General features: G+C 35.6%; 1 pseudogene; it reads right to left on the reverse strand.

Moving 5' to 3' along the window:
* Positions 1-4,085: 4,085 nt before the first annotated feature.
* On the reverse strand, positions 4,086-4,992 carry LOC122306130 (annotated as a pseudogene).
* Between the last annotated feature and the right edge of the window lie 9,153 nt (positions 4,993-14,145).

Raw genomic sequence — 14,145 nt, forward strand, 5'->3', positions numbered from 1 at the left:
CGGGTTCAAGTGGATAGGGAGGAGAGAGAGGGGAAAGGGAAAAGTGAGAGGAAAAGGGAGAGGGCTTTGGTATTTAATTTAGGCCTTTTGTTTTGGAATCTTCAAAACGATCTAACAGTAGGGAATTAAAATACTAATTTAACTTAAAACACTAAGAGGAACTAAGATAAAATATTATTAAACTAAATTTTAGTTTATAAAATATAATCTTCAACATTAATTAAATGATGAATTTTTGCTAATTATTTTTTAAGAGAATAAATTAGAGTTTTCAACATAATTTAAATCTCATAATATTTTTAAATAACTGAAATCATTTAAATAAAAAATAATTTTTTCACAATTATAATATTTTTAGAGCTCTTCAAAAATATTATAATTGTTTCATTTAAAAACAAGTTTAGTCCAATAATACTGAAAATATCACAAATAAATAGTTTCAAGACATTTAAAATATTTGAGGGCTTTAAAACACTGGACTTGCTTTTAAAATCACTCAATATTTTAAAAACATGCCATCGAGATTTGACACATAGAATGAGGCTCGTGACCATAATCGAAAGAATGAGCGGAATGCTACATTCTCCCCTCCTTAAATAAATTTCATCCTTGGAATTTGCTCAACGTCCCTAGAAGTTTGCTTAACCTCCTTAGAATTTGCTTAACCTTACTATGGACTTGTTCGTATTGGCCCTTACATCGTCCCCACGTCTATGTGCACGTTCTACATCTTGGCCATTTCTTGCATAGAAATTCTTCCTCACGTCTCGTCACTTCTCCATTGACATGCTTAGAGAAGACTCCAGGTATTTAACCTCATCCGTTAGGTAGTGCTTACACTACCCATATTGAGATCCTTTAAAGAAAAGATTGAAGTTGCCATCTCATCTTCCATCTCAATCCTTGCTTAGCTCGTGGTTGTTCATGTACTTCCTATATATCGCAGTCCATTTGGCATTTCTAGTCTATTCCTCTCATAACATGGGACTACTTCTTAAGTGTTCTCACATCAACACCGGTAAGCCCACTCCCCTCACTTGTTCCCACTAGTTTTCATCCCTTCTTTTGATTTTATTTTGTTCATGTTGGATTTTAAATTTTTTCAGTTCCACTCCCCATTTGCAAAACGTGTGACATCTTTAACATTTGTGAAATTTGAATGTTGCTATCATCCTTTTCCTATCGTGTTTTTATTTTTAATTTTTTTTACTGGACATATTTTTTTTTAAATGAAGTTATGTGGCTGTCAGGGATTGTTACTTATTTATTTAGTGACTATGTTGGAGTTGTGTACAGATTTGTTGAGTTGGAGGTGGTTGTCGGGAGTTGTTTTGTGTTTAATGTAAATGAAGTTGTTGGCCGGGGGAATTGGTTGGCTGTTTGAGTTACTATGTGACTATTCTTGGCGTATTATTGTAGAGTGATTTTTATTTTTTTTATTTTAAAAGCTGTACGGTTTGAGAAAGTGACTATTTAGGTGGAGTTTATGTTGGATTTTGGGTTTAAAAGGGGCTGGTTTGAGTTTTAATTAAATAGAGTAGAGGCATATTGGTTTGGGTTACTCATTGAATTGGGAAATGTTTATTTGGCTTAGGTTGTGGTATTGTTAGAGGTTGGACTCAAGACTAAGATAACGCGCTGCAAAGGTTGTGGTAAGCGGGGTTTCTATATTAGATTTTTGCATAAAAGGAAAATAAAATGAGGTTTCCTTTTCAAAATATGCATGTTTGTTTTTAAAAGAAATATGGAAAACAACCTCAATTATTTGTTCCTGACATTACTCATGTACTCTGTATGAAAGAGAAAATAGTTTTGTCATGAATGGTGTAGACATGAGCTTATTTTTATATATTATTTCCGAACTTTGTAAAAATAGCAAAAATGATATTTTTAAAGTTTTGTTATGGTTAAGACAAAGATACTTTGACTTAGTTTTGTTGAATATATGAAATGATCTGAAGCTACTCAATATTTTGTTTTGATACGATGTGTAAACTGAAAAAATTTGGCATGAGTTTATGATTTTGCATCTGAATATGATCTGTATCTGATGATATTTCTGTCCTAATTTTGTTAAGACCCCGCCATGAGTATAATAGTGGCATACGACCTCGCCATGGGTACAATAGTGGCATACGGCCCCACCATGGGTATAATAGTGGCATACGGCCTCACCACGGGTATAATGTGGCACAACCTACCATGAGGGTGAAATATGGAATACAGCCCAACCATGGGTATAATGGTGATTTATAATCTTACCATGGGGTGAAACATGGTTATATGGCCCAGCTATGGGTGTAACGGTAGTTTATAACCCTATCACAGGAGTTAAATATGATATCTGTTCTGATATGATAGTTTGATGCAATATGAAAATGATGTTTCAGTTTATGAAATGCCAACAAGTTTATTTTTGGAATAAGAAAGTTTTATTGCAAACTTATCTCTACTATTTTGTAATATGTTTTGTTGTCTGCATTTTCAAAGTGATTGTTCAGATTCTGCATTTTGAAAGTAAAAGTTTTGTTATGCATTCCTAACTTTGTAAATGCTCATGTTCACATGACAGTATAGTTTCTTTGCTTACTGAGTTGTTGATAACTCACCCCCTTATCTCCATAACATTTTTCAGATGACTTTGAGGATATAGCTGATGATCAGTAATAGAGTATGTGGTAGGAATAAGTAAGAGTGGTGGTCGAGTACCTTGGAGTACTAGTGCCGTCAGAAGATTAATTATTAAGTAATTCGATTATTGTATGTTTAGATGATTATGAAGACTTAAGTATTATTTTAGCTCGTTATGTTAATAGAGACATGTGGAGAAGTTAATTTATTTTATTTCGATTATTGTATTGAGGAATTGATGGATTGATATGTGCAGTTAATTATATTAGAGGAATTTATGTTTGATTTTGGAGTCTTTGCAAATAATTTTGGATATGAAAGATATGATAGAAATTATTGAAGTGTTTATCAGGTTATAAAAGGTAACTCTCCGAACCTCTAGGAATGGGGCATTACAATTTCCTTAGTAGATATGTAGTTCAGCAATCCGATCCTTTTGAGACGAACGATTATAAAAATTTCTACTTCTCATTTCAGTTAACTGAAATTGTTGCCACACATGGTTAGAATTTTTCCTTCTAGAGTTTTTTTCAATAATTTATGGGTTATCATATTTAATCTAATTAGCTTCCTATATAACTTCTATAAGACCTTCAAGATGAATATATAATGAAGGCAGGAAGAAAATATTTTTCAAAACCAATTTTAGGATGTTTTTAATGTTCTCGATTAAAGCAAGGCGTGTTGCAAAGACCCTGCTAGGTAGACATGACATATAAACACGGCCTAAAACATGCTTGTTCAAAGATGGCGGGGACCTGCATTTTGCTTGGAGACTTTGAAGAATCATAGAAACATGGTTAAGCGTATAGATTTATGCTCTATTTTTGGTGTTTGAGACATGTTTGAATAGAATACCTATGTGGGCTGCAGGCATATTAGGATTTATGGTCGAGACTTGCAACATGAACTCCGTAAATTTAATGCCTTTATTACACTCCTGACAACAGTTTTCAGGAATCCAATCTCAGATGCCAGGCCATAAGAGGCATTGATGATTCCGATCAGACACAACACCTTAAGACTGTTAGTGCATCCCAAAACAAAAAAAACAAAAAAAAAGTATGTGAAATGAGCATGTTTTGACTCATTTCATAGGACTCCATCAATTCACATGGACCCTGAGTGGCACAAAACTGTAGTTCTTTCCACAAATGATCTTATTTTCTTAAGAGAATGTATTTGCCCAAAAACCATCATTATCATTGATCATATATGATTTTCTAGACCATCACTACTATTGTTGAGGATTCTATTAAACACGCATATTTACACTTACTAAACTTTGTTTTGCACTTGATGAGTTGGGTGTTTGCCTATATTTGTAAGGCCAATTCATTTTTTAACTTCATGAGTTACACAGCTTTGGGCTGTCTTATTACAAGTAGATAAGTTCTTTGATCAAAGAAATATTCAAGCTTATCTTAGGAACAGAAATGGAGATCAATGGGTGGCTTAGACATGAAGTAGTTGGTTGATATTCCAAAGATCAACAGCTATTTCAAGAACTAGTGAAACCAAGATGCAGCCTCCATCTGAAATGATATAATCCCCTGTACAAATACAAGTTGAAACCTTGCCATGAAAGGCTACCTATCAACATGATTAATTATTCCAACCATATATAAGATCAACATGGCATACAAACCCCCCTCCCTAGCAAGAGCTCTACTTCTTTCCAATAATTAGTACAATAAGAAAGACAATGCATCGCTCACTTGTGATGTACATCCAAACATGCATTGAATACTTCTTACCGGAAGATGGAGAAGAAGATGAATCCCCTGACCTTCTCCTAAGCATCTGCCTCATCCCATCGGCAACTTGAACCACTGGGTTTGATTTTAATTTACCACAAAATGACATGTGAGCCTTCAAGCTTCTTCCATTCTGAATGGCTTTTTTCCTCTGCTAACTTCATCTCTTACTGCTTCTGAGAACAGCCCACAAAGCCATTTGCCATCAAATTTGGCCTTGACTTCGTTTATGTAGTCTGGGGTTCAATCTTCTTTGAGGCCACAACACTCGCACTTGGCTGATTCAATCTCCATAGTTTCATTGTTCTTATAATTTGAAGTTGGTTAAGAGTAGTGTACTTACTTGGGAAGAGTGGCCGGAAGTTTTTTTTTTTTTTTTTTGCTTTTTTCAAGTGTTGGCAAAGGAAGTGCAAAAATCATGGCTGCTTTTGTTGTTGGATTTGATTGCAATGATATAGTATAGAAGTGAATTTCTTTTACTTTCTTTTCGGTCGTGGCTTCTCACTTTTGGCGTGATAAGGTTTTGTTGCTTCAAGATCTAGAAAGTTTTTTTTTTTTTTTGGGGGGGGCGGGTTGTTGTACGAGAGCTTTTATGGTTGGGAATTTGGGTGAGTGAGAAGATTGAATCCGCCATAATTTCCCCCATGTTCTAAGGGACATGGGTTAATAGAAAACGAGACAAAGGGGGGGTCGGAGGGGCCCTTCCTAGCATTTAAAACTTAATTCCGAGACTCCTCCCTCTTCTTTTTACAAACCAAACATCTATTAATAATACTCATAATATTAAAGAAAATTCATAACTAATGAGTTATTGAATCAGGTTTCTTTATTATACTCTCTCCCGCACTAATTTGTTTTGTACTGTTAGCTGTTTCTTTCTTTCTGGTAATTTTTTTTTTTTTAGTTGATTGACGGTTACTTTCGGTTAACATAGCTGAAATGACTTGCCTTGGCATTGGCACCAAACAATTGGCATGGCTCTGTCGGCTCCAAACATAAATTGATTGAGCTTAGTGTAGGGTTTTTTAAACCCGAAAATTAGTGATAGCCAGGTCATGTTGGAATTGTTTATCCATGCGTAATTATTGTAACATATGATCTATCTGTTGGGGAACCTATGATGATAAGGAACCTAGCTCGATGGACATGTGATACAAGCCCTAGACTTTTTTTCTAGATTGATCGGGTTATAACTTGACTTTAATCCTATATCTTGGCTCAAAATTTGTGGCGAGTTTCGAACAATTTTTTTTAGCTGCGAATGTACATTTGCGGTGACTAATTGTTGCTGTCACCGCAAATAACCTTATACATTGTAGTGTAGGGAGCATCCTATACTTGACAATCATAAAAAAATATATATATTTATGCATTTTCTTTTAAACTTCTTAAATTTCTTAAAATTCGAAGAGTTGGGGAAGACACACACCATAACACTAGTAAGCTGTTTCCTAGGTGGATAATAATTTTGTAATGAATTATTTTAGGCCTATTTGTGACTTGAAACACGCATCATTCGTTCCAGTCGTATTTTTTTTTTTTTTTTGTAATTTTGGCAATTGAAGTGTTAATATTTCCTACACAGTACATTATATTCTTTGGGTTTGACATACAATTTTTAGTAGTTTGATATTGGTCCTATATATATATGTAGGATATCATCCAAATTATATATGAGAGTTCGGGACAACAACTGACATTAATGTCTAGAGTTGACCTTTTCCATTTGGTTGTCTTTTTTTTTCTTAAATAGATAGAGACTTAAGCAAGCAGCCTGGTTATTTATGAACCCCCTATTCATAAAATGAAAGGGTACTATCACCATTCATCTTTAGGAAAGTTTATCATACAGACAACAAACTTTAATGATTTCCAAGATTTTCTTATGTGTAATAGTCATCAGGGCAATACCATACTCTTGTACTGACTTTAATCCCTTTGTCCAGTTAGTGATACCCAATCATCATGTAGATTTATAACTTGTGGGGATCTTGCATTTCGTTCTGACTAGCACTATCACTGCAAACATTAGGTGTCCCTGCCGTAGATGCTGTAATATGTTATTCCAGCCAATAAATGTGGTCGAGGAGCATTTATTTATCATATGGATTGATCCTTCTTATAAGGCATGGATATTCCACTGTAAGGATGAAGTATTGGATGTTAGTTCCTCAGATGATGGTGATGAGGCAAGCTTGAATGATGACTACATTGATGATATGGATGAGATATTGGAGGATATTCATGCTGGAGCCTCTACGAACCACTCAACGGGCTTTCAAATACCTACTGATGGTGTAACAGAAAGGGGTTTAGGTGCCAACTTTGTTGACTTGTTAGAAGATGCACGTCGTCCACTCTATCCAGCGTGCCTAAAGTTTTCAAAGCTATCGTTTATTGTAAAGTTGCCGCATATCAAGACACTTGGTGGTTGGAGTGTTCAATCCTTTAACATGGTTATTAAGCTCTTGAAAGATGCATTTCTTGATGCTCTTCTCCCTCACTCATACAATGAGGCATGCCACTTGGAACATGTCCTTGGCTTTAATTACACCAAGATAGATGCTTGTTTGAATGATTGTGTTCTTTTTTGGAAGGAACATTTTGATAAAGCCAATTGTCCTAAATGCAACATTCCGAGGTGGGTGTTAAGCACTAATAAGCAAAAGAAAATTTCACACAAAGTGTTGAAATATTTTCCTTTGGTCCCATGGTTGTAAAAACTATTTGTGTCAAGTAAGACTGCCGTGGCAATGGGGTGGCATGCTTCTGAATGGGTCAACAATGCTAATGTCATGAGGCATCCTACATATTCAAAAGTCTAGCAACGTTTTGATCTCCAGTATCCTGGGATTGCCTGCGATCCTTGTAATGTGAGAATTGGTTTAGCAAGTGATGGTTTTAATTCATTTAACAATATAGCTAAACCGTACAGTATATGCCTAGTGATACCCGTATCTTATAACTTGCCCTCTTGGTTATGCATAAAAGATCCATACCTAATGCTATCGTTGCTAATCCTTGGCCCAAAAGCACTTGGAAATGATATTGACGTCTATCTACATGCTTTAATTGATGGATTGAAATATTTGTGGGAAGATGGAGTTAATACATATGATGCCTCTTCATTATCTATGTTTCACTTACATGCTGCATTATTATGGACCTTTAATTACTTCCCAACATGTGTTAATCTTTCTGGATGGAGCATAAAGGGAATGTAACAGCCGGGTCTAACACTCAACCACTTTCTAAAGTTGTTGAGTTTATATGGGTGAAAAGCCCATTTGAGAATAACTAGTATCTTTCACATGGACTATGGGCCCAAATTTTTGTTAGGCAGATTCCGACTTTATTTTTATTTGGCTTGCTAAGTAGGTTAAAATCTTTAAATATTTTTAGATTTTTTTTTTTTTTTTTTATGGATCGAGGAAATTAGTGGGACAAGTTAGATTATTCTAGAGGTTAATCGAAATCCAAAACTCAAGGTAAAAGAGTAAAACCTTCTACGTTTAATACCCAAGCCCGTGAGATCTTGTTTAATACTCCACATTCTTTGTGATGCACGGCCATTTGTCATGGATGCACACTTAAATCAAGTTCGTTTTCCATGGCTTGTAGTTGCTCGTCTCTCTTTTCCCTCCCTATCTAGTGTTTTGTTTTCAATCCTCTCTCTCTCTATATATATATATATATATATTCTCTTGCACGTCACAACCAGCCCTTATGCTCGAAAAACTCCAAGTTGCCGCCTCAGTTTTCTCCACCACTCAATTCTCACTGTCACCGTCCGAAACCTAGCCATTCTCCCTGATTTCACACTGTCTGAAATTAGCCTCCATTCTCACATCACCGCTAGTGCCCAGCCACCAGTTCTTCATGGGAAAACCATTGCATAGAGCCCATGTTTTCATGCACCAAAATAGAGCATTTTATTTTCCTCCTAGCTTCCACCCTCGCGGCTCGGTGTAGTCTAGTGGCACTGACCAGCCATTATTCTGTCAACCATGCCCCCTTTGTAAGTATTGTTTTGCTTCTTTCGTTTCTCCCTCGCTCTCCATTTTCTCTCTCACTGTCTTCGTTCACATGCTCTTCATATTGAATGTCAATTCACTCTTTTTTTTTGTTGTTTCTTTTTCTCTCCCTGTGCTCTGCCACCACCCTCTGTAGTGCCGCCGTCGGAAGTCGCCCAGATCCGCTACGTCCCCCCTTCTCTCTGTAAGTTTCTAATGTGCAACCTATTTTTTAATGCAAGAAGCCTTCTTTTGGTTTTGATGAAAATAGATAGTGTTTTACGTTAGTTGATACCTTGTAAAGCTTTTATTTGGGCCTCGTTTTAATAATTTAATAACTTTATTTTTACAGAAAATATTTTTAAAGATTTAAATTATGTATTAGGTTTAATTTTTGCAATTTAGTTTCAGAAGTGAATAGTAACCATGTAATTTTATTTTTAATGTTTTATTGTTTTATTAAGTCTATTAAATAAAATCTGGTCATTTACTTTAAGGTTATAGTCAGAGAAGTTTTGTGGATATTGAGGAATTTAGAAATTATTGATATTTTTGAATTAAGAGAAATTTAAGTTTTTGAGGAGTTAAAATAGGCGATTTGAGTATTTCAAGTACAAGTTACATATTCAATTGAAAATTTATTCAAGTTATAAGATTTTCTATAGGTGACGATTGATTATTCGGTTAACATTGTTGTGAGGAATTTTTTGGAAAGACTAAGAACTTCAAGTAAGCAGGGTTCTTATACTAGACTTTGCATAAAAGGAAAATGAAACAAGGTTGACTTTTGAAATATGCATCTTTTGGTTTTTGAAAAGAAATATGAAAAACAACCTCAATTATTTGTTTTAACATTTCTCAAGAACTCTGTATAGAAGGGAAAGTATTTTTGTCATAACTGGTATAGATATGGCTTATTTTTTGGCATTTTGTTTATAAACTATTTAAAAGAGAGCAAATATGAAATTTTGTGCATAAATTATATTTTTGTGATCTGATTTTGTTATGTTCTTAAGATGTTCTAAACTCTGATATGATATGAAGTGATTTCTAAAAACTTTTAACATGACATTCTGAATTAGGGATGTAGTTTGTGGATGGTGATCTGTTTGACCTACCATGGGTGCTAATAGTGGCTTTTGTTTGGGATGGTACCAACTATTTTGTTTCTGGTTCACCCACTTTGGAAACAAAATAGTTTTTTAGTGGTTTTTCTTGTGTGCACACTCGGGGCTCCAAGAATAATAAGGAGAAGATTCACATTTTATTTCTAATCGGCTAGCTACTGGGGTTTGCACAATCCTACGACGGGGGTTAAACATGGCCTCCGATGTGATATAATGTTCTGGTGTGATAGTGGTCAGTTATGCTATACCAAAGGAATTTTGAATAAGAATAATCTTGAACATTCACTCTGACATTTTTTATAACATGTTCTGATTCTACATTTTGACCATATAAATATTTTGTTTTGCATTTTGAACTTTGTAAATGCTCATGTTTACACACTAGTATACGTTGTATGCTTACTGAGTTGTTGATAACTCACCTCCTTATCTCCACAACATTGCTTTTCAAATAACTTTGATGGTTCCAATGGGTAGCAAGAGTAGGCAGTGCTAGAGAAGTTTGTTGATCATAGAGGAATAAGGGCCCGAGGGTGCAAGTGCTTATTTGAGTCATAGTTAGTAAATTGGTTATTTTTTGGTTGTTTTGATATGTTAAGGATTTTTTTTTATTATTATTTGGGGAGTTTCTACTTTATTTTATTGAGGATTTCTTTGTATTAATATTTTATGGAGTTTTCTGGATTACATAGTTTGTGATATTGGAGTTGATATTAAGTAATAAGAGTTAACCCTTCAGACCTTTGAGATCGGGGCGTTACAAGGAGAGATGGCATGTCCAACATGCAATGATGAGGCAGATTCAGTGTGGCTGGTCAATGGGTGAAAGCATTGTTACATGGGGCATAGTCGGTGGTTGTCAGCGGGGCACAGGTGGAGATCTAAGAAGGTTGATTTTAATGGTAATACAGACCATCGGCATCCACCTATACATTTGTCAGGAGAGGCTATCCTGGAACAGTTGGAAGTTGTGATAGATGTATAGTTTGGCAAAGCTTTGAAGAAGAGGAAATGCACAGCCAATGAGTTGAACTGGACAAAAAGAAGTATTTTTTTTGGCTACTTTATTGGAAATCCTTGGGACTGAGACATAATCTCAACGTCATGCATATTGAGAAGAACATATGTAATAGAATATTAGGTACTTTGATGAATATCAAAGGAAAAAGTAAGGACTCCTATGATATCCCCATTGTACGTGTACTTTTATTGAAGGAGTATTTAATTTAATTAAAATATTGGTTCTTTTATTTTAAATTTATCAAATTGTAATTGAAATTATTTAGATGTGAAATTTATTTTGAGCTGCTTTCTTAACATTAATTATTGTTTTGTGTTTAAATTCTTGTTTAATTTATTTTAATTTATTTTTGGATTTAAAATTTTGTTGTTAGTTTTTACTAGTTAATTATTTTATTATAACTAGATATTGTGTTCAGATTATTTTATTCAATTTATAGCTTTTAAAGTTGCTTTCGTTGGATCAGTTTCTGGATCCCAAAGATGAGGACTGTACCTCATTTATTTTTCCACATCTTTTCTTTTTCTCTTTTTCTTTTTTCTTTTCTTTTTTTTTTCCCTCTTTTCCTCCCCGGTTTCTCTCTCTCCGCACACCCTCTCTTTCCTCTCCCTATCGTCGTTCGACTCTTCCGCCTAGGACCTCCGATCGCCGCTGCCGTGTACTACATCACCCATCCCATTTTCTTCCTGTCCTGCTAGTGAACATCCCCACCAAATTTCAGCCCCATCTGAGCCTCTGTTAATCACCACGAGCTCCTCCAAGCCATGGCGTCATTTTGCTCCAGCGCTGCCGTCGTTCCATCTCCGGCCACCACTTCTTCACCTACCTCTTGCTGACCTAACCCACCCATTTCCAGATTCAATCCATCGCCGGGATAGCCCCCACGAGCTCAACTCCGTTTTGGGCTTTTTGGCCTTCCACTGCCATTTTCGCTGCCACCCACGACCAACCCTCACTTTCACTAGTTTCATAAACACCTCTAAGCTATTCTCTATCAATTCCAAACCTTGGTTCGTCCCCATTGAAAAGTGGCTATTTTACAATCTACGACCACAGTGTTTTTACACTGTTATGTTGCTTTTCCTTCACCTTTTGCAACCCATTGATACTTTAAAAATTATTATATAGCACTGTAAGTATTTTTCAAACTTTATTTTAAGTTTAAATATATTTTTACTTTAACAATAAATTGTGATTGGTTGGTTATGCTGAACTGAGTCCGAGGATTTGGGAGTCAGATGGATCGGAGGATGGAGTTATTTGTATGTTGGTTGATACTGATAATTGTTGGATATATTTTTGTCTTCTCATTTGCATTGCACAGTGCATACATGTAATTGTGTTGAAATAGGAAAACTGAGTTTTCCTTTAATTGCATGTATGTTCATGTGTTGGAACTTGAAAACTGGTTTTTCATGTGAGAAATGATTTTTTGGTACATTTGAATGATTGGATTGACTGGTTTGAGTCAGTGGTACTGTAGGGATGGTGCTAAACAGGGATGGTGGTAGAGTCCCACTTGTGATTTCCACCTACGGTGCATGCAGCGTAGGGATGATGGTGAGCAGGGATAGTGGTAGAGTCCCGCCTACAATTCCCGCCTACAGATGAACTTGTAGAGATGGTGGTAAGTAAGGACAGTGGTAGAGTCCCTCCAGTGATTTCGGCCTACAGGTGCACACGTAGAGATGGTGGTACAGTCCCGCCTGTGATTCCCACCTACAGTGCTCTGATGGTTTGGTTAATGGGTCATTTTCTATAAAAATGGCGAGATTGGATTTTTGGGCTATTATCTGGGATAATGGCGAGGAAATGTTTTAAAGGGAATGTTTTGGGCCAAAAATAGAATTTTTGGCTTGCGTGGAAAAATGTGGATTTTTGGGACATATGCATATGGCATCATGTTCATGCATTTAGTTATTGTATAAATATATTTTTATCTTGTGGGTGTTTAGATTATTACTTACCTGCTGTACTGTCTTTGGTACCATAGACTTTGTTCCAGATGAGGAGGAGGAAGCTGAGCCCAAGAAGGCGGCTCTGCCGGAGTATTGAGTTGGAATTTCTTGTATTGTTAGAAAATATTTACCTTGCTTATATTTTATATATTTTGGAATTTGAGACAATGTTGAACTTGTAGTATTTTATTACGCTTGTTTTAAGCGAGTTTATATTTAAACAAAATTCTGGTACTTATTTGAAATATTTTTATTACTGCTACGTTAATTTTATTGTACACATGTTGTATGTACACACACTTGACACTTGGCGATGGGATGCGTGACCCGTATTGTCATCATTCCGACTTCTCGATTTCCATGTGTTCGTACGTGAGAATTGGGGGCATCCACCAATGCACGACGGGATTTGGCAAACCTTGGCATACAAAAGGAATTACACTTACAGCAGGATGGTGATCGATATGCCATGAGGCTAGCAAATTACCAGTTAAATAAACATGAGAAGAGATCTTTCTGTTAGTGGTTGGCAAATGTTAAGTTACCTAATGGTTTTGCCTTAAATATCGCTCGATGTGTTAATGTTAGTGAGACAAAGATCTTAGGCATGAAAAGTTATGTTCATGCTTTACTAAGTTAAATATTTTACCAGTGATGTTCGACAAACATTGTCTAAGTTAAATACCTTCTTTAAAAAAATTTCAGCACGAGCATTATGCATTGATGTCATACAAAGGCTTCAAACTAACATCTCTATAATTCTTTGTAAACTGGAAATGATATTTTCACCTGCATTCTTTGATATAATGCTGCATCTCACTATCCATTTGCTACAAGAGGCATTGCTTATAGGACTTATGCAATACAGGTGGATGTATCTTTTTGAGAGATATTTAGGAAAGTTCAAGCGCTATGTAAAAGATAAAGTTCATCCAGAAGGCTCAATTGCCGAGGTGTATATTGATGTGGAGTGTCTTACATTTTGTTTAATGTATCTCCATGATGTGGAGACAACTTTTAATAGAGAGGAACAAAATGTGGATGTTAGTCAAGACCATCAAGAAGGAAGTTTGCCAGTTTTCTCCCAAAAGGTTCAGCCAATGGGTTCACCCTCTGCTTAACGGTTGGATGATCCGCTTTTCGCAAACGTGGAGTGGTACGTGCTCAACAATTGTCATGAGATTGAACGCTACCTAGAGTAAGTACTATAGTACTCGAAAGATAAATATTTTACTCAACCTTCCCATGACGTACCCTAATTTTATTCTAAAATATACTTTTGATTGTCTCTGTTTGTAGACAGCACTATAACAAGGTTAAAGAAGAGGACACAAACAAAGTTGATCATAGGCACCAAACCGAATTTGGAAACTGGTTCAAGAACCATGTAAGTCATGATATTTTTTACGTAACTGCTTGACAAGTTTTTCCAACTATACATTTATTTCATCTCCTGCATGCAAGATTCTTAAGATTATGTTCAATGTTGCCAATAGATTCAAGAATTGTGCAATTTAAACTTGGGTGAAGTAATAGATGAAGTTTATGCTCTTGCATGCTGACCAGATCCATGGGTTGGGTCATATAGTGGATTCATAATGAATGGAATTAGGTTTCACACAAGGGACCAAGAACAAC

This window comes from Carya illinoinensis, chromosome 4 (genome assembly GCF_018687715.1).
Source record: "Carya illinoinensis cultivar Pawnee chromosome 4, C.illinoinensisPawnee_v1, whole genome shotgun sequence".
NCBI lineage: Eukaryota > Viridiplantae > Streptophyta > Magnoliopsida > Fagales > Juglandaceae > Carya > Carya illinoinensis.